The 21,026-nt window shown below is 53.4% G+C and overlaps 1 long non-coding RNA gene across 1 annotated transcript; it reads left to right on the top strand.

Moving 5' to 3' along the window:
- The first annotated feature begins 6,490 nt into the window (after window positions 1–6,490).
- On the top strand, window positions 6,491–11,418 carry LOC140698704 (uncharacterized). The gene is made up of 3 exons (XR_012076564.1): window positions 6,491–6,611; window positions 10,091–10,155; window positions 10,417–11,418. It is a non-coding gene; the product is annotated as an uncharacterized lncRNA (long non-coding RNA).
- The last annotated feature ends 9,608 nt before the right edge of the window (window positions 11,419–21,026 follow it).

Raw genomic sequence — 21,026 nt, forward strand, 5'->3', positions numbered from 1 at the left:
GGCTGGCTCCAGGGTCTGTATCCTGAGCCATTAGGCTATGGTGGTCTCCTCTGTAACCATTTATGTGGAGTGTTGTTGGTACCACAGCAGACACAGCCAACGTATGCGGAAACAGCGGAGGGACATCCACCTGCGGTTGGAGGAGATCTTTTCAGAGAAAGTGATGTGCTCTGAGTCTGGAAGGATGAGTAGGAGCCATCCCAGGGAAGGAGGAATGAAGAGGGGAGTGTTGAAGATGAGAAGCAGCCGTTGCACAGACATGGTGGGAACAAGCCAGCTCCTACAGGATACGTGGTGGAGCTGGTTTTCAAACCCAGAGGAGAGAGGATTTGGGATGTGATGGATAACGGAAAAGGAAAATTTGTCACAGCTTGAAATGAAATAGGATTTCTTGGCTTCATTTGCTCAGAAGTAAATTTTGAACAAAACTATTCTCCAATCAATTAGACAAAGAAATGTAGAAATGTCTGGGAAGAGAAAGGTCCCCCCCCCTTTTTTTTAATGGGTCTAGAAAGGAGTTGACTAGGGCACATTGCTACAGACAGCAGCGGGCCGCACAGGCGAGGGGCACCTGAGTGAGCACCCAGGGCCGGTTGTTGGGGTCTTTTATAAGGTCGGGTCACAAGGCGCCCGATCGGCTTGGGCACAGGACTCTGCTTGGCTGCAGGTGAGAAAGCCTCCCTTCTTTAAAGCTGTTAATTGTATCTACCATGAGTTCTGAGGAGACTCAAGGGTCTGTAAAGACTTACTGAGAGGACATTATGGTCCAGAGACAGAGATGACCCCTGTCCTCATGGGGCTCACAGGCTGGGAGGGACACAGACCGGAAAATGGGAGAATCTAACCCTGTCTTATATGCGCTGGGATGGGGATTGTTCCCTGTTTCCAGGCTTGATTCCCTCCGAGGCAAGTGTTGAGACAAGGATTTATTTGGGAGGTGATCCCTAGACGTCCTGGGGAGGGGGTGGGGAGAGAGACACAGACGGGAGGGAGCTCATGCACGGCAGAGAGTTGCCACGGCAACACCTGGACCCACCCACTGGGGAGGTCTGGGAGACGGCGTGGTACCTGCCCCGGGCCACTGATGAGGGCAGCTCTGGACTCGCCACCCCCCTGGCATGTTCAGTCAGTCCTGTGCCTTGGCCCCTCGAAGGCCCTGGGACAGAGAAGCGGTACAAGAGGGACCGCCACCCTTAGGAAAAGCGGGGGGCTTAGGAAGTTTTCCTGGAGGAGCTGGTGTACAAGCGTCAGTTGGCCGGGTAAGGAAGGAGCGGGAACAGAGCACCCCAGGAGGAGGAACAGCATCAACCACACTTACTGGGATTGGTTGTGTGTGTATTTTCCCCCACTAGGTATACATCCCTATGAGGCGATGATTAAATCTTACTCATCTTTTTACTCAACTCACCTTTCTCAAGCATTTGCTCCTTCTTGTGCTGGGCTAGAAAAATCTAAGTTCAAGAAATATGGGACAAGGTACAAAGGGAGCAGCTGGTCTACCCCCTTTCCGGCTCCAGAGAGGTCCACCGAGAATGACCATCCTGCAACTCCTGTGGCCACAAAGAAAGTGTAAAAATGCTTCCAGGTGTGTAGCTTTGTGTGACAGAAGCCACACAGTTTGTTTCTTTAGGAACTTTTTCATTTTTGTACAAAAGAAAATATTTTTACTTAATTTTAAAAATTATAATATACAGAATGTACAATGTATTAAAATGTATTATATATATATATTATATGTAGTAATATATACTACAATGTATTAAAAGATTGTTGCACCTGCAAATTTAGCCTGTTTCTTAAAAATATCAACAATATGCTGTGGACACCATTTATAGCCACAAACATGTTTCTAGAATGTTCTAGGATGCCATTTATCTTAATAGATTTCTTTGCCTTCTTTTTAACCTATATTTACCTTAAGATCTTTGCATGAGGTTAATGTAAGTAATGATTGCTTTCTGTTTTTTTAGTTCTTAGACTATCTCCTGCATTTTCTTTGAACTCAGAAGGTATTTTCCTCCAGCACTTGCTCACACTCGGGCAAAGTCAAGAGGCCAAGACGTCATGATTCTGCAGGTCCAGACGTCCTTTATGCTTGGGGCCTTGGACGTCTGTGAGCAAGCCTCCGAGAGCAGATCTCACTGCTTAGATGGAGGGTCTCGCTGGACCTACAGCACACTGACATCTGCTGGTCACTTAGAGGTCATCGCTGGGAAGAGCTGTTCAAAATGCAGAAAGCTGCTCTGAGCCGTTTTCCCTGAGTACGCGGAACTAAATTCTTGTTCTGTTTTCAAGGCTTTAATCAAGATACAGACCAGGTTCTCCAGGCAGTTATGTCCCTAATGGAAAACGTCTCTTTTGGACATCATCCTCCTCAATCTCTGTTCACCCCAGGACTGCCACTTGCCATTGGGTGGACTAATTACACTCACCCAGCGCTCTCCTGGGAGCATTTGTGTAGAAAAGGTAGATGGGTGGAAACCTTTCACAGACTTGCCCGTTAAGCTTATTTTCACGAGACAGCCCCAGAGCCTGAGCTCTTAGGTCGTCCGCAAAAACAAGGGGAGTGGGAGGATGGGAGGACATGGAGAAGCGGCTCTGAGAGCAGCTCGTGGAATGCCAGCTCCTGGCTTTCCGTCACACTGTGTCCCAAAGGCGTCAGTAGTGTCATGCCTGCCAGCCCCGGCAGAGAGCCGTCACCGGCAGAAAACTAGGTTAGCAGTTGTCATTCTGGAAACCAGCCTAGCCAGTACGGCGAGCCTCCAGAACCCAAGTCCCCCAAAGAGGAACTCCGCCCAGGGGATGGACCCCCGCCCCTTATCCGTCTGCGCCTGCTGCTCCCTGTGTGTGGCACCCAGCCTCCGGCTCCTTCTGTGACAGTGTGGCCACAGAAAGAAATAGACTTCAAAGCCCACGGCCCTTGGCTCAGCTCCCCTCTCTGCCCCTTGCCCATCTGAGCACGGGCAAGTAATACAGTCTTTCTAACCCTCACCTTCCTCAATCCAGTAACAATAGGTAATGGGGGGCGAAGGGAACATTCATGTAAAGTGGGAGCAGGCTCGAGCTTCCTGGCACACAGTAGGGATTCACTTTTCCACCTCAGCCTCACAGCAGGTGCCCAGCCGTTCTCTCCTTCCTGCTTCGGTGTCTGCTCCTCTCACAGCCGACATCTTAAAAAGCATCTCCAGCCTCTCACGTGCCCTCCAGTCAGGACGGTCCCCGCTGCTGCACTGAAGCCCGTCCTGACAAGCCCACCAGCGACCTGTTGACGATGTTTCTGTCCTTGTTTAACTTCTTAGGGCCCCACGACACCCACTTACCGGTTTTCCCCCTACTCCACTCCTTCTCTGACTCCCTTTGAACGGGGACGTCTCAGAGCTCAGTCCTGGGCCCACTCACCTTTCCTCTCCAGCCTTTGCCTGGGTTGACCACCTGTGGTTCTGAATATCATCCGTACGCTGGTGACTCCTGCCTTTATAGCTCAGCCTAAGCGCCCTCTGAGCTCCAGGCACGTGTGTCCAGCTGTTCACAGGACCTGTCCTTTGGATGTTGTGCTAGACATCTTATGCACCACCTCATGTCCACTCAGCCCACCTTTCGCTCCAGCCATTGCTCTGGCAACCAGCCAAGGGGAGGAGCTGGAAACACTTGCCCCGGAGCCCCGCCCACCTCTCCCTCTCTGCCTCAGGACTTCTCTGCTGCTGTCACACTGAACTTTTGCAGGAGCCCACTCACCTGGCCAAGTGGGAGAGCAAGGGAGCAGACACACCCTGGGCGACCCTTGAGAGTGGGGATGGGAGCTGGTGGCTGATCACTCCCCTTCCCGTTCCCCAGCAGGGCTGAGCCCAGAGGCCCACGGTGGGAACCGACTCAGGAACACACCATGTTGGGGAGGCTGGAGCTCAGTGGTAGAGGGCGTGCTTAGCATGCACGAGGTCCTGGGTTCGATCCCCAGTACCGATAAATAAACAAGTAAATATCTGATTGCCCCCCAAAAAAATAAAAATAAAGAACACGCCGTGGAGTGGCTTTCCCCTCTTTGCAGCCCCCAGGATTGTTTCCCCCCAGAAAAAACTTATGTGTGAGTTTGCGATGGTGCCAGGGTCTGCTTCTGGGAGAAGCCCAAGCTAAGTCGCTTGTGCCAGAGGCCCTGAAACACAGAGAAAGCGTTACTGGCTAGCCCTGCTTCTCCCTGCCCTCCCACTGTCTTCCCATCTCCTGCGTCAGGGCTGTGCATCTGCATTTCTTGCTGATTATTAAATACATTCAAGGGTGAACAGCCAGTGCACCCTCACAGCACACACACAGGGCTGCTGACGCTTGTGACCCAGAGGCCACTCAGGGCGCGAGGGGTCCGTGGGACTTCTCAGCAGCTGCCCTCCCTCCTGTTACTGCCTGGGGAGCAGCATCCTTCAGTCCCGCGTCCGTTTAAAGCTCTGGGGTCTCACGTCACCCAACGCAGGCTTTATGTGTGCCCGATGCACAGGCAGGCCAGGCAAACAGAAACAGTGGAGTTTGGAGCAGAGAAAGGTCCAATGCAGGGCCAGGCAAGGAGGGGCGGCTTGTGGCCCCAAACCCCTGAACCCCCGAAGGGTTTCAGCAAAGCCTTTTAAAAGCCTGGTGCAAGGAGGGATGGCCCAGGGTGTGTGATCAGCTCATGCACAGGCCTCTGAGTGGCTGACGAGGAGGTAAGGGCGTCAGCACCATCAGTCCTTAGGCGTCTGGGGACCACGTGCTCCTCATCATCCAGGAGTAAATTTCTTCCATTTGGTGGTGGCTTTAGCATCTGAAGAACTCCGGGAATACATACCAGATGCTGTTACCTGGGTCCTCCTGAGAGGAGCCACAGCAGAGGATACGGGGGAGGGAAGGTCTCCATCGCCCTGCTCGGTTACGTTTAGTCGAGACCTTTAACTACTCTCCCCTTCGGTTTTATCTCTAAGTTGGGCTAAGCCCTGCCCACTGCGCACGTCTGCAACACAAGCTAAACGAGATGTTTGGGGGCATCCTGCTCTTACGAGCAGAAGTGCAGTCTCCCTGAGGGCTTGTGGCTGTAAGTTCCGGGATCCCACCTACCTGGACCGGACCCCGTGGATGAGGCCGTGGGGCACCACTGACAGGACCCGGGCTCCCTGAAAAGCAGGGGACAGGAGGGGAGAGCATGTGCCTCCTGCTTTACTGGGGGGTCCAACCCCAAAGGTAGACTGAGCCAGGGATGGAGAGTGAGGCCAGGGAGCGCGGGGAGCAGGTGGGAGCGCTTGTATCTGGCGTCTCTGCGGCAGACCGCTCACCCCAGGGAGCCCGAGCAGCCTGACAGACCTCGCTCAGGGGTGCCCCTTGGAGGGGAGCCCCCGCCCCAGTTCTCTAGGCAGGTGGTCCCTGTGGGAGTGGCTCAGAGGAGGCACTGTGGGTGGTGAGGACGGAAGCCAGGGTGTGGGGGGCGAGGCGCAGGAGGTATTGGAGCGCACGCTGTCGGGGTGCACGCCTGGGCAGCCGGCCAGACCCCCCCGAAAAGCAACTCGAGGCACAGGTGAGGTCTTGAGGTCTGAACTGGGGCACAGCGGGTTCCTGCCGCACCTTGTTTCCAAATGGAATCATCCCTGGGGCGCCCCCTGGTTTCCCTGCTTTGTTTTCTTTCTAGTCTTGATCCTGTCACCTGCGCACTTCTCAGCTGTTCTCGGGAAAGCTCAGGCTTTCGAAGATATCGCCCACCTGCCAAGCATCCTCTCACCCTGCCGCGGGCCGGGCCGCTCAGCTTGTGGGGTTCACTACGGGCCACTCACGTCCTGCGCCGGGCGCTTGGTGGAGCGGGGGCGCTGCTGTGGCGCTGCTGTGGGTAAGTCCTGGGGTCGCGGCAAACCCAGGGCTCTTCCGATCTGGAATCTTCCAGAGCTCTGAACACGGGGCTTGCGGTCGCCCCTCACCTCTCACAGTTCCTGACAGGTGCCTTACACACGTAGCCCAGGGCTGATGGACGGTGTTCCCGGAGAGCGAATACTGTTAAATTAGAAACGAATGAACGGCACCAGCAGGCACAGGCTAGCCTGTTTACGTAGCTCGTGCCTGAGGCCATAAGGCCGATCAAAAGTAGCGGAGGGTACAGCTCAGTGCTGGCGCGTGCTCAGCATGCACAAGGTCCTGGGTTCAATCCCCAGTACCTCCATGAAGTAAGTAATAATAGAAATAAATAACCTTAATTACCTCCTCCTCACATGCCAAAAAAAAAAAAAAGCTGGTCTCAAGCAGCAGATCAAGGTGACAGAGGTGGTCCGTGGGAGGACTTCTGGGCCAGGGGCATCCCTGCAGGGAGGTCCCTCCTCCACCCCAAGCAGGTTCCAGCCTGCTGGGTGGCACCACCCACCTGGCAACCTGCTCCGTCCCGTCCCACATGGCAAAGACTCGCCAATGGAAATGTGGGGCTACCTCTGAGCCAAGGCTGGGAGTGTGGGATCAGGGCCACCAGCTCTTCCACGTAGGGCACAGCTGGGTGGCAGTCTGCAGGAGGGCATGGCCCGACTTGCTGGGCCCCTGAGCAGGGGAAGTATCTGCTGCACCCCCTTTTCAGGAAAGAAGAAACAAGAAGGGCATACCTAGCTCTAACCCAGTCCCCAGTAAGTCAGTCAATTCAGAATGTCCAGCAGGGTCTTCCATCTCTGCTGACTTTCCCTGCAGGGCCCCCTGGAGGCCTGCCACGGACCACGATAGCCGTCGGGAGGTCTGGCAAGATGTCCCTCTGCATGCCCGTGCCTCTCAGCTCTCCCTGGGCCGAGACGCTCAGTCTCGGTGCCCGGCAGCCTGGAGCCTTAGGCCTCCCTTGTAGGATCGAGGCAGCTGGACTGTGGCGCTGCCCCTGGTGGGACCCCCTGGGTAAGTGGACACAGAGACCAGGCGAGAGCCAGGTGTCCCACAGAAGGGTCTCAGTGGTCCAGCTCACTAAGAAAGCCACGGCGTCCGCTTGCTTCTCCCCCAGGACCTGCAGGCCAGGCAGGGGCGGGGGGCAGCCCGGGGGTGTGGGTGCAGCCCCTTCACCGCTGTTCTGCTGTGCTTCCCAGGGGCTGGGCAGCGGCCACAGCTCCATCCCTCTGTTTCTGGGTCCTAGGCAAGTGACAGGCCCTGTGCGCCAAGGGTCCCACCCAGCATCCGAGGAGATGGGAGAGGGAGGGCCATGCGGTGGCGGGTCTGAGATGCCAGCGAGGACAGCAGGCACACTGGGCTCACACCAGCCCCAGTGCAGCCACTTTGTGACTGTTCTCAAATTCTCCTGCCAGCTGTTCGGGAAGCTGTGGGCTCAATCTGACAGGCGGAAACCGAGTCTCTGCTGAGTGGCAGAGCCGGGAGGTGAGCGCAGCTGTGTCTGATTCCCAAAAGAAGGTGGCAGTGGAGGTTTCCCTCTGCGCGGGGAGCCGGGCTGTGGAGCCAGAGCCAGAGACACGGCGAGGAAGCGGCAGGATGCAGGGTGGAGGGTCTGGACGAGCCCCTTGGCCTCCGCTGTGGGGCACGGCTCTTGCTCTCAGCTGCCTGGGGTGTGGCGTCCCCAGAGCCACCGCTCCCCGCACCCGCCTGAGAAGGGCAGGCCCTGCTTTGTTTATTGCTGAATTCTCAGTGCCTACCGCTGTGTCTGGCTATAGTGGGCGCTCAATAAACATTTGAAAAAGCCAATCCATCAGTCGATCAGTAGGATGGCTGAGCAGACCAAAACTCCGCACTTACTCTCATGGAATTAATCCAAACCTGTTTCCATTACAGTTGCTTTGAACATCCCTGCATAATACGCCTCTCTCTCTCTCTCTCTCTAGCCAAAACCCTACACAACTGCTCCTTGAATTATGGGCAGGAAAGGGCATGGCTTTGGGGTGAGTCTTCCTTCATAAATACAGATTCCACCTCATTCTTGGACCGCCATCTCCAAACAGCTCGTTGGGGGAAAGAAAGAAATTTAAAATTGTGTCTTCATATGAAATCTTTCAAAACTAAAAAGAGAAAACAAGGCTCCCCCCCCCCAACCATGTCTATATTTTGAAATTGGCTCAGAAAGAAGTTTGAGAAAAATCTCTGTCCATCTGCTGCCCCGCCTTCCCTCAGCCGAGCGCTGCTCAGCCGGGGTACGCGAGCCGGAGAGACGGTGAAGACGCACAGAAAACCTCCTCCCAGCCCACATGGCTGTTCGTTTTCCAGAACAGCGCTCTTGCCAAATGGGCTTCTGGCTTCACCCACTCACACGACTCTCTCGCTCACTGTTTAGAAGAGGCGTCTTGGCAGAAGGGGCCACGGTGTGAGGCTGGCACGCCGTTCCCGCCCCGGCGGCGAGAGCTGGGGCAGGACGCAAACCCGCGGCGGCAGGTGGAGCTGACCTTGCGTTCTCCTTACGGGTCCCTCTCCCCCTAGACGTCCGTCCTCTTGTCACCCAGGTGCCCCGTGTCCGCCCACAGCAAGCTGCTTGCTTTACACACTCATCTCACAGGCAGGTATTCAGGGCTGCGGTCAGCCTGGCACCGTTTGAAGTATCTCGTGCATGTGAACAGCACACACTCTGTACGGTGGGTATCATTGCGGCCATTTCCCAGACGAGGAAACTGAGCGTCAGGGAGCCCGTCCGAGGCTGCACAGATGGCGCGCGGCGGGGCCGGGATTCCTGCGGGGCCCCCGCCCCAGACCCCGCCCCGTGCCCACCAGCACAGCCCCAGCAGCTCCCTCAGCGTCGAGGTGGGCCGGCCTGGACCTCCCCCCCGAAGCCAGGGAGGGCAAGGGGCTGGTCTGCTCATCCTTCTGCCAATGGGAGGGACTTGGGGGGCCGCTCCAGAAGCTCCTGAACCCAGGCCCGCCCAGAAGCCAGTCTCTTCCATTTAACCTTAACCTGGGATGCGGCGCCCAGAGGGAGCCTTTTCTGGCTCCTCTAAACCGATACATACGTATCAAGGGGTCTGTCACACTAGCCATTCTGGAGGATCCAAGGCAACTAACCTCTCCTTGCTCTGTTCTGAGGACTGCATGCCAGGCTGGGCTGGGGCGGGCGCTGACGTCTGGGAACACGGAGGGCTTCCCAGAGCACTTTAACGCCGAAGGGTTGGCGGCGGGTCTTGTCTGGAGCACCGGGAAGCAGCCTCTGATGCCCTTGGCTGTACTGCTGCTGGTCACACTAACATTGCTCTGTGGATAATTTTGACATTTACTGGATTATAAAGCCCACCTGTTTCCCTGGGGCACCGTGTCCTTAGAAGCACTTGGTGCCTGATGAGGAAAAGCAAACAGGGAAGGTGGTTGGCTGTGTCTTCATCTGGAGAGCAGAGAAGAGGAACTGGTGGGACAGATGTGTCCAAGACGCTTCTGGAGAGAAAGAGGGGTGGGAAGGGGGAACTCCGCATCAGGAAAATATGTGTGGTCTCTCCCCTGGAGCAGACAGACCTCTGCGAGGTCCCAGTGGGAAGGAGATTGCTCTGGACCACAAGCCGAGGGACAGGTGGCAACGTGACCCAGGGCAAGTGGCATCACCCAGACAAGACAGGTTTGGACCAATTATGTGTAACTTTCTTCCCTGCAGAACTTATTCTTCCAAAGAAACTTCTATCTTTGTTCTGTGGGAGTGAGGAGAGAGCTTCTTGCTGATCCCCGAGTTTTAGGACCAGGAGCCCCAGCACGGCATCCAGCCTCTGCTGCACGGGACTCTTCTCTGTCCCAGTAGCCCAGCATCCCCTGCCGCACCCGGATGCTGGGCTGCTGACCAAAGGGGCAGGAGTGTGTCACAACGGCCAGGCTGCCCCTGATTCAGGGCAGTACAGGTCTTCAGGCCATTATGCTTTTCCAGGACAGAAACGAGGACCCGGCACTGACTCCCAGTTACAATTCTTGTGTGAACATCCTAGGGCAGCGGTAACAAAGCACCACAAGTGGAGTGGATTAAACAGCAGAAATTGACCAGCTCCCAGCTCTGGTGGCTGGAATCCAGGTCAAGGCGTGTGCAGGGCTGGTTCCTTCTGAGGCTGTGACGGAGAGTCTGTTCCAGGCCCTCCCCGGGCTTCTGGGGGTTTGCTGGAGATCTGTCACCCCTTGACTTATACAAGCACCTCCCTGATCTCTGCCTTCATCTTCACAGGGCATCTCTCCATGTGCCTGTCCGAGTCCAAATCTCGCCTTTTATAAGGACACCAGTCACACGAGGTTAGTCTGACTGCGTCCTACCTAATGACATCCACGATGACCCTACTTCCAATAAGGCCATGTTCACAGGTACTGGGGTTAGGCCTTCAGCGTCGGGACGTGGTGGAAACACAGCTCAGCCCACACCAGCTCTAGTCCAGCAGCCCGGGCGCGCTGAGGGGGACATCTGGTCCCAGCTCTCCTGCCTCGTTTCCGGAGTGAAGCGGTGTCGTCTCCTCGTCTTTAATATATTTGCTCAAAAGCAAGAAACTTAATTTCTAGATAAGGAAGGACCCCCCACTCCACTGTTCCTTCTCACTGGAACTGCTGGGCCACAACTTCCACTGTCGCCTCACTGAGGACAGTCACTGTCACAGCCTGCGCGCTCCACCACCGTCCTCGGAGGAAGTGAAATTGCACAAGTGCGTGTGTGTGTGTCTGTGTCTGTGTGTGTCTGTGGGTCTGTGTGTGTGTCTGTGTCTGTGTGACTGTGTCTGTGTGTGTGTCTGTGTGTGTGTCTGTGGGTCTGTGTCTGTGTCTGTGTCTGTGTGTCTGTGTCTGTGTGTGTCTGTGTGTATGTCTGTGTGTCTGTGTGTCTGTGTGTGTGTTGAGGGGAAGGTACTCTTCCAACCCTCCAGGGGAATTTGGACAAGCATCTTTCTTTAAAAGCTCAATGTGGGAAGTGGATAAAAAGGGAAAACCCTGGGTGGGAAGAGGGGGCGGCCGCATCCCGGAGTGGAGTAGCGCCATGCCTCCCACCTCGGTGCCTGGTAAACTTCGGCTGCCCCGGGAGCAAACATGTACTTCATTTTCTGTAAGGCCCTTCTTGGAGCATCAGGGTCAGGCCACCTGCAACTGGAGCCTGGGGCAGGAAGGACCCCCGGGGCTCCTGCAAGAGTGGAGGGTGTTGCTTCACCAGGACGCCCCTCAGTGCCCCCCTTTCCTGGCACTGCCCTGGGGCTGCAGCACAGCCTCCCCATCATGGCCTCACTCCAGGCCCCAGCTCCAGACGCTGGTGGGAGCAGTGCGCTCTGGGGACAGCCAGGGCTGAGATCCAGGCCACAACAGCCACCAAGCTGCCTGGGCTCCCTGAGCGAGACCTGCTGGCACTGTCATCCACGTCACGGGCAGAAAGGCTCTGCGAGCTCCGTCCTGCACGACATAGAAGTGAGTGCTGGCCTCTGTGAGCAGTGCAGTCTGACGGGTTGTAGGAAGCACTTCCAGGTGATGAGGAAAGGACTCTGTGTGTATAAATTATGAAGCTCAGATGTGCCCAGCCCACAAGGGGCCCTACAGTTGTTACTGAACCCCAGTCCTGGGAATTCCCTGCTGTCGTCACCTGTCACACCTGACTCGGAGCAGAGGCCCCCGTCTCCCCTGTGGCAGCTTAACCAGGCGGTGACACAGGGGAAGGGCCTGTCCGCGGCGCTGGGCCAGTTGCAGTGCCTCCCAGGCCTCTGGCTCACGCGGCCCCCTTGGCTCAGCCGGAAGCCCGGAACCTTGAGCCTGGAGAGCCAACCGCTTTGCAAAGGATCCGATCAGATGTTTTATTAACCTCCAGGTTTCTCTCCTTCCATTTAACCATGGTGAGACTACGGCATCTGATCCACCTGGATTTTTGTTCTAAAATCAAATGTGAATGAAAAATATTGCAGCTGTATCAGTAAAGGATGCTGCAGCCACCAAGCCATCAGCCACAACTGTCACCCCCCGACAGTGAGGGGAGGGGACTCAGGAGGGAAACAAGCAAGCAGCCCCGGCGTGCCCCCGGGGGAGCTCAGACTGTGGAAGAACGGGACGCTGCCCTAGACGGCTAGGTGCACGTCAAAGGGAAGATTTCAATGAGCCCAGACCTTTGCACCTTCCCACACGTAGAAAAGCCTACATTCCTTAACTTGAGATGTCTGGCTTTCTTTAACAGGAACTGTTTGATGTTCCGACTACCTGGTCTTTGTGGCAAAACTCCTGTACATCCTGGCTCCTCCCTGCCACTTTGGAACAGTCTCTTAGAACGATCTGAGAGGCTGTCACCCCAGGTTCGGACCCTCAGAAAGTCCTGTGAATAAAACATAACTCTCAAGTTAGGTTGTGAATTTTATTTCCGTAGACACAAAGGTTTTCTGAGTTTTCCCTTTTGTACACAATGAAGCACAGAGTGGACTTGTGTTCTGATTTTAGTCAGGTTGGTCTTGACAATTTTTAGGTAATTCACGGAATAAATTATGCGGGTTTTCGGTGTCCTTAGTCCTGGGGCTAATGCGGGGGGGAAGGGGTGGCCCAGAAGCCCTGTGGGCCGGGCTTACTCAGCACAGCACGTGGAATCTTGCTGTTCCACGAGGGGAGGACTATTGGCCCAATTCACAGAGGCAGAAACTGAGGGCCAGATAGGGTGAGAAACTACCCAAAGTCCCACAGCTGGGAAGTGGCGGTATCAGGATGGCTCTAAGGCTTGCTGCGCTTCACAGTCTGTGCCCTTCGTAGGACACCAAACTGCCCTTTGTAACTCGATGCTGAATGCACTTGCTCCTCTAGACCCTAACGTCTAAGTCAGCAAATCAGCGGGGCCTCCAGAAACCAGGGTCCACCCTTCACATCTAACAAGGCAGGAGTGGGAAGCAACACCTGCAGGGAGTCATGATGAAATGGGGTGAACTCTTCCTGCATAAATCTGATTGTGGGTCATTATGTGGAGAAATAAAGGGAGGACATTTGAGCCTTAAAAAAAAATCCTAGTGAATGCAGTTTGCAGACTGAGGCATAAAGGAGGCTGAGGTCCTGATCAAGACCCAGTTGACAGGGTATTAGAAAGAAAACACCAAGGGGCGGGACCGCTGCTTGGTGGCGGGGGGGGGGGGGGGGGGGGGGCTGCGGGGCGTGGCCAGCTCAGACAGAAATGTTTCCCGTAGTTAGAAAACTACAGACAAGGAGAAAGTATATCTACTCACAAAACCGGCTTTTCTAGTTTTGCCTTAAACCTCCCAGGGAGCCTGGCAGCCCTGGGGCTAAGGCAGGGCCGCTCTCCTAAATCTACAAAGACCAGGTTAACCAGGAGCACCTGTAACAATAAAGCCACCAGTGATTTTACCGGCAAAACTGGTTTATTCAAGAGCAGTGGGGAATAGGAACTCGGCCACGCCCTGATGTCCAATCTCCCATCAGCCCAGAAAGCAAAGGAGAGGAAGCTTACACAGAGGAGAAGGGGGAGCTGGGAGGGGCCGTCTGAAGTAAAGTGTCCGTTGGAGGACGGAGTGGGAAGTACAGGGGCTTTCCATTGGCTGAGCTGTTGTCAAGCGCGGAGAAAATCTTCCCCCTGCCTGGGTAGGAAAGTGGTAAACTTCCTGCCTGGGACGCCGGGGACCTTTCCTCGAGTTGGAATCTGCAGTGACTTCCACGGTAGGTGTGTAAGCGCTCCCCCTTCCCGCCCCCTGACTTTATTTTAGGGAGGTTTCCTTTTATTAGTTTTCACACAAGACAACCACACCTGTCACCCCCTGGTCCCCACCCCAACCCCAGCAGGACTCTTGCTGAAGGCCCTCCTTACTTTCCACCGTTTTCCCTCCTTCCCCAGCCCCTGGTGTGTCTCTGATGCAACAGCCACTGTTACTGGACTCAGAGGGTCTGTGCTCGGGTGCATAGTCAATGAACACGCCAAGTACTTTCGATCAAAGCGGAAGTGTTACTACTTGTGACAGAGACAGGGAGATAGCTCTCAAAGCACGGACTCCCTGAGCAGCAAAATCAGGGCAGTTTCAAGCGAGGGGTGCCTGCACGCTCAGGAAGGGAGTGCTACCTTCCCGGTAGGGGTGGGGTTCTAGACGCACATGCCCAGTGTGCCAACCCTCTCAGACCCAAGCTGCAGGTTAAAAACGGCGACAACCCCCTCCCTTGGCACGGAGAGTTTAGCATTAAAATGAGGCAAAGTTTACTCCTGGTTGACAAAGTCCAGGCACCTAGGTGAGTGAAGTCATGAGGGTCAGCAAAGGTCAGCGTCTTCCATCCTCAGGCCCCCGTTAACCTGGTGGCTGAGTGCTGAAGGGGGATTGGATCCTGCAAAACAGCTCAAGAATATGTGCCAGGCTGATCTCTACCTTTGAAACAGAACTTTGTAACTGATTTATTGTCTCCGTTACTTCTCTGGCCTCCTAACAGCCATTTGTTCCTACATTCCTTGTTCTTTTAAACCATTAACTACTGAGACCTACTCTTTGTTTTGCAGGAAGACCTCGGAGGCCGGAGTCCATCTGCCTCCCAATCACCAGTAAAGAACGGGAGGGGATCTGAAACCCACGCTCTGGTTCTTCACTTGAGCTTGTCCAGTCCGTGTTAATTTGTCTTGTCGCCTGGTCCTCACTTACCCTGGTTTAACCCATCCCTTCTTCAGCGCTGTCTCACCAACACCATCACTGCTTGTTTTGCCTGCGGTCCTGCAGGAGGTACCCCGCGAGGCTGCTGAGCACAGGTGCCACCTCTCCAGGCCCCCAGGGCTCCCGGACGCCAAGCCTGCGCAGACAAGCGCCACCCCCAGGGCCCCCGAGCTCACAGCACCCGGGCTCCGTGCTCTTCGAGTGGCTACTACTCGGTGGCCGCTGCTCAGTAAAAGGGGCTGTATTGTTGAGACAATTTCACCACCAGTGCTTCAAGCAGGAAAGGCCGTGTTGAGGATTTGCTTAAATCACCGAATATCACGACGACTCTCATTTCTCCTTCAGGAAAATTGTCCAGAAAGCCTGCTTTTCCAGGTCACGAGGCGAGTCCAGCCAGGTTGCAAGGACAAACTGTAAAGCAGCAGCGGTGTCCCCAGCGCTGCGCCAGGGACAGCGGGCCACCCAGGACTGGGTGTGTCGATGTAGCAACTTCCGTGGGGCACACTGGAGAAGAGAGCAGGAAAAATTGCCAGAAAGTGTGTGTGGAGGGTGGGGGAGGCGTATGTGTCCTGCAGGTCATCCGAAAACGGCCAGAGGAGGAGCGGCTCTGAGTGGCTGCGTTTGGGGCGGGGAGACCTCGCACATGCGCGCCTGCACTTGTGTTTGGCATCTGTATCCAGAAACCATAATTTTAGAAAAGAAATTGAAATCTTTTAGTAGAAAAAAGTCAGAAAATCTAAACTCAAATTACCTGTGACTCCAAACAAACCATGTATCTTGTATAAGCCTCGGCTTCCTCGCTATGTAAGCTCGAAATACTAATTCTTACCCCCCACACACCTAGGAAGATTGCTGACACAATCCAGTTACACTGTGAATTGAGTGTGGATTTTTTTAAAAAATATAGAGCACTGTAGAAATTCAAGCTACTTATTTTTACCGCAAAGTAAAGGGAGTATCAGAGTAATGGGTGTGAGTATGTTCACTTTCCACGCCTAGGTTTTGTGGCGGTGAAGAGGTAGCGTACGCTGTACAGCCCCCTAAAAAGCTTCATTGTATGTTGATCAACAACAGAAGAACCCTTTCTTCAAATACGTGATGTCTGGAGTGGGGGGGGGGCAAAATGCTTATTCAAACCAAATAAACGCGTCTTTAGAAAACGAATCCAGAGTCCACCCGTTTTCACGTGGCTCTTGGGAGGAACAAAGGACATCGTGAAGCTGAAACCTTCTTTGAGCTCTGGGAAGCATTGCACGTACTGGTTGTTGCTGTCACTGGCCTAGTGAACTGGGAGAACTGGGGGCAGCAGGAGGCCGGTTCAGAGTGCCCCCAGAAGGGAGGGTAACGACACCACTGGAGGCTAAGGAATGACAGGATGTGGGGGGACGGGATGGTAACCATGAGAGGGAGGGAGGTGGGAAGGAATGAAGGGGACAGAGGGCACAGAGGTTCCCTGGGCGAGAGAGGGGCCCTCCCCAGCCCCTGATGGATACCACTGTTCTTGCTCCAAAGACTGGCCTCCAGCTGAGCAGGGCGCCCCTGGGCAGAGGACAGGAGCATCCAGACCCCTGATGCAGTGAAGGTCCCGAAACATGAGTTCTGAGACACCGGTCCCACCTCAGGGGACAGTCAAGCCATTAGGTCAAAGTCCTGAGACCAGGTGTTTGCCCATCTTGCTTCCTGATGTTTGAGACCGCAGCTGCCAAAAGCTATCCTTGTTCTCACTTCTGCTTTCCATGGATGTGACTCTGCTAGATGAACGCAGTTACAGTGTCATTTGTATGTCCTGGAGCACCTCACCAGGGCAGGGTCATGAAGCAGGTGCCATCTGGGAAGGAGGCAGTTCCAAGAGCTGGTGACTTTTGGATGCAGTCCTGGGGAAGGGGCAGGGAGGGCTGCTAGGGGTTCCCAAGGAAGGGTGTGTGTGTGGGGGGGTGCTGTCTCTTCTGAACACACCCATTCTTATCCTCCCTCGTGGCCCTGCTGAGCTGGGCGGTCACAGCCCTGGGCCATTAGCGTGATAAAACCGGTTTTTCCAGACGGCTCTGGGCCGGGAGCTACACCAAGCTCGGGAGGCCTCTGGGAGCAGGGTGTGCGGGCACTGGCCCAGGGCCCTCACTGCTACAGGCTGTCCGCTCCCCGCTGGCTCCGTCCTGAGCAGGTCCGGAAGTCCGGCTCCTCGGGAGCTGGTCTCTGAGGACAGAGACGGACCCTGCCAGCCCTGACAGTGGGGAGCCTGGGAGGTCGCTGCTTGGAGTGGAAAGTAAACAGGCAGCTCAGAGAAAGACGCGGTGTCTTCAAGGCAAGTCCGTCCTCTTTCTCCAGGGTTTGCTTCCTCGGCCACTTGCTTCTGGGAACTTGCTCGTCTGAAAACGCCTTCCCGGCCGTTCCTGGAAAACAAAGGAGGGAGACGTAGGAAAAGCCCTTTCATCACCTGGTACAGGGCTTCACACGGACGCAGATGGGGGGAGGTCAAAGCGGGGCTTGTGGGAGCCAGCAAAGAGGGATTCAGCCAGCCCGCGGAAAGCCGGCCCGCAGCAGACAGGCCGACCTACGCCTGTGTTTCGTTTTTTTTTTTCTAAAACATTTCTAGCCAGGGGGGCAAAAATGTGATTCAGGGAGAGGAAAGATCAACCAGGGACTGAACAAACGTATTCAAACTAATCTGAAACCTACATCCGTATTTTTAAAAGGAGCCCCAGGCACAGCCACCTGTCCACCCAGCGGGGGACCCCGGGGAACGTGAGCATTTGACACCCGAGGGATTTCCCAAGAGGGACCTGACTGTAAACTCACTTGAACTGTTTTCAACTGTTTCTTCCATTGTGAAAGCGGATGGCAGACGAGACCGAGGCTAACCCTTCTGCCCAGAAGACCAAACCTACAGGCTTAAGAGAAAGCGCTGACAATGGGTGAGATCTGCCAAGCTGGCCGGCTCCTCCAAACCCCTGCCGGTTACGTGACTAGCAAAGGGAAGTGTTTGCAGACAAAATGTGCTCCCAGGTGCATACATTCCTATCACAGGCAGATTCATCTAGGATAAGAAACACTGCTAATTGTCCTCCAACACAGGGCATTTCATGCGAGTTCCCTGACAGAGCTGCTGTTGCGGGAAGAGGGTCTGTGGAATGGGACAGAGAGTGGGGCCCAGATCGGGGGTGGCAGGGGGGACAGAACCCTTCCTTTGCAGGCAAATCCCAGCTTCTCAGGTAAGTGACTACCCCCAGGAGACCCTGCACTTCCCCCCAAATTAGGACCCCAATGCCTGGAGAAGTTCTGAGCAACCCAGCTCTGCTGATGACCTGGGTAGAATAGCCCTTCGTTTATTCTAGAGGAGCCGGTCCAAGTCAGAGTGCTGGGCAGGGCCGGACAAACCTGCACCCATGTTCTGGGAGCACCGGTCCTGGCGCTTGTGGCTTATAAGCCATCAAGAGATAGTCTGTTTGCTCGTGTGCGTGGTGTGTGCGTGCTGTGGGGGGGGTGTGCATGGTGCAGCATGTGATGAGGTGTGTGGTGTGGTATGTGATATGGTATATGGTGTGTGGTGTGGTGTATAATGTGTGTGGTGTGTGTGATGACGGTGGACTGGGGTGGTCAGGAAGCCCTCTGAGTGCCTAAGGACTTGCTGGTGCTTCGCAAACAGGCGGGTGGACAGAGCCGTGTTTGAACTGCTGTGGGGAATGCACGCCCAGGTCACTCTCAGCACCAGGTGGAGGGCGGTGAGTCTCGCCGGCTGGTCACTGAGCCCAGGTCTCCTCCCCTGTGAGACACGGTGACAGGAGAGTGAGGACGTGTGTAGAGCTCCTGTCACGCAGTAAGAGTGCCTGAGAGTAGCTAGTGAAGCCATTGATGGTATTTTTATTTTAATATTGTAAAATATTCATGCAGGAAAATATTTCACTCAGGCACTGGGATAATCTATTCTTCTTCTCCTCTAGTGCTAAAGGAAGCACCAGGGCTTCCTTTAGGTTTGTATACGATTTTACATTTTGCAAAATTCTCTCAAATGAAAAATCGTCTCACACCAATTACCCACCCTCCACTGCCTCTGCAGGCTACTTACTTAAACTTCTTGCACCTCAGTTTCCTCTTCTGTCCATGGTTTATAAGTGACTTAATAAAAATAGAGTATCTACAACTGTGTACACAGTAAGTGCCATATAAATGTTTCATAAAAGTAGATCATCCACACCTGTGTATACAGTGAGTGCCCAATAAATGTTACCCAGCCTCCCAAGCTGGTCTTCATTGGGCAGGTTCTCTGCTCTGCCTCAGGTGCTTTGTCCTGAGGGTCCAGGGTCAGTCATTCTGGTTGATAGAAGACATCCATGAAGGTGAACCTGGGAAAGTAAGAAGTTAAAAAGAAAGGATTGAGGGAGGAAGAGAGATAGAGAAAGAAAGAAAGAGAGAAATAGAGGGGGCCAGCCAGGCCATGTACCATAAATGGGAAAGATAATCAGACCAGGGATGGACCCAAGTACAGATAGTATGTTTCCATTTTCCTCTTTGATTTCCTTCCCAACAGAATCTCCAAGCATTCAGAAGCTAGGGCCAAATCCATCATCTCCCTGTGTTCTCTCTGGCCGGCAGTAGAGTTGAAAACCATCTACTATGAATGTCCATACCCAGGTCTGCTCACATTAACAATATTTTCAGAGTTTATGTATCTTAACTCCAAAACAACACAATGAAGTATTTTTCCACTATAGTATAGTTGATTTATGATACTACATTAGTTTCAGGTGTACAACGTAGTGATTCAAAACTTTTATAGATTATATTTCATTAAAAGTTGTAATAAAATATTGGCTACATTCCCTGTGCTGTGTAATATATCCTTGTAGCTCATTTATTTCATGTATAGTAATCTGTATCTATTAATCCCCTGCCCCTCTTTTGCTCCCCCTCCCTTCCCTCTCCCCACTGGTAACCACTAATTTGTTCTCTTTATCTGTGAGTTGTTTCTGTTTTGCTATATTCATTTGTTTGTTTTATCATTTAGATTCCACATGTAAGTGGTAACATTCAGTATTTGTCTCTCTCTCTCTGACTTACTTCACTAAGCGTAATATCCTCTAGGTCCATCCATGTTGTTGCAAATGGCAGAATTTCATTCTTTTTCATGGCTGAGTCATATTCCATCATATATATATATTTGATGGGTTCAATATCCTCAAATCAATCAACATGATACACTGCATTAATAAAAGGAAAGATAAAAATCACATGATTATCTGTATAGAAATAGAAAAAGCATTTGACAAAATTCAACATCCATTCATGATAAAAAGTCTCATCAGAGTGGGTTAGAGGGAACACACATGTCACAATGACTTTTTAAAAGACATTTTAGCGCAAAACTGTATAATATGGGAAATAGGAAATCAATAAATGGACTTACAAGAATTGACCCTTAAAAAACTGTTTAACATACATATATTCTGTGAATCAGCTGGATTCACCTAAACATATGTAGGAGGCGTTACGTATATCCTAAATAAGTAGTGACAAAAATAATAAAAAAAATCCACCATCAATCTTTTGCCAAAAATTAGAAGCTTCAGTGCCCACTCACTTGAAAATGACTTAAAGCCTCATGACACTATTTTTAATGAAAGTTTTATTTACTAGGCTATTCTTGTTAACATCTGAAGAAGCCAAACAGGGATTTTGGCATCCTCAGTTCATTCTTCTAGCCTTTCCTTGATAGACGTTTCTTTTGGTTGGTACCCGGAGTGTCTCCTGCCCAGGAGAAAAAGAAGAGTGGATTCTAACCACGTGTCTTGGGTCCAAGGCACTGCCATTTCCATAGCTTAATAAACAGTTCAGCTCCTACAAACCACCACAGCCTCCCACTCAAGAGCGCAACATCCCTGGGCTCTAGAGTGGCCAGCAGGGCTGAGGCAACCCCAGCAGTGCCCTGAGTGCAGCGCAAGGTGGCAGGAGCCACATCTGCCAGGAGAACTTTTAAGGGTACCCAGGCTGCAAGACATCCTGGGACTCTAGGAAGTAAGAGGGGTCCCCGGGGGTAGTCTTGGGACCCTCTTCGATTCCTTCCTTCCTTCAACAAATATACACTAAGTACTCAGAGTGTGCCACCCTCTGTCCTAGGCATTTGGGATGTGTCAACAAACAGAACAGGCAAAGACTGCTGCCCACATGAAGTTTATGTCCTGTGGGAGGGAGATATGCAGAGAGAGAGACAGTGAGAAGTAAAGAGCAAACAGAATGAGTGATTCATTTGTCTGGTTGGTTATAAAGTGACAAGTGCTCTGGAGGGAAAGAAAGAAGGAGAAAGGAAGGAAGGTAGGAGGGAAGGAAGGAAGGAAGGGGAAAGGGACAGGAAGGAAGACTGGAAAATAAGGAAGCAGAGGAGGACGAGGGTCAGCGAGCACCTGGGCAGCTGGGGAGCAGGGGCTGGCTGTGATGGGACAGAGAGAGGTAACCTCTGAGCAAGGGCTTGAAGTAGGGGAGGGATGCAGTGTGGAGACGTCCAGAGGGAGGACATCCAGAGGGAACAGCCAGTAA

This window comes from Vicugna pacos, chromosome 1 (genome assembly GCF_048564905.1).
Source record: "Vicugna pacos chromosome 1, VicPac4, whole genome shotgun sequence".
Lineage (NCBI taxonomy): Eukaryota > Metazoa > Chordata > Mammalia > Artiodactyla > Camelidae > Vicugna > Vicugna pacos.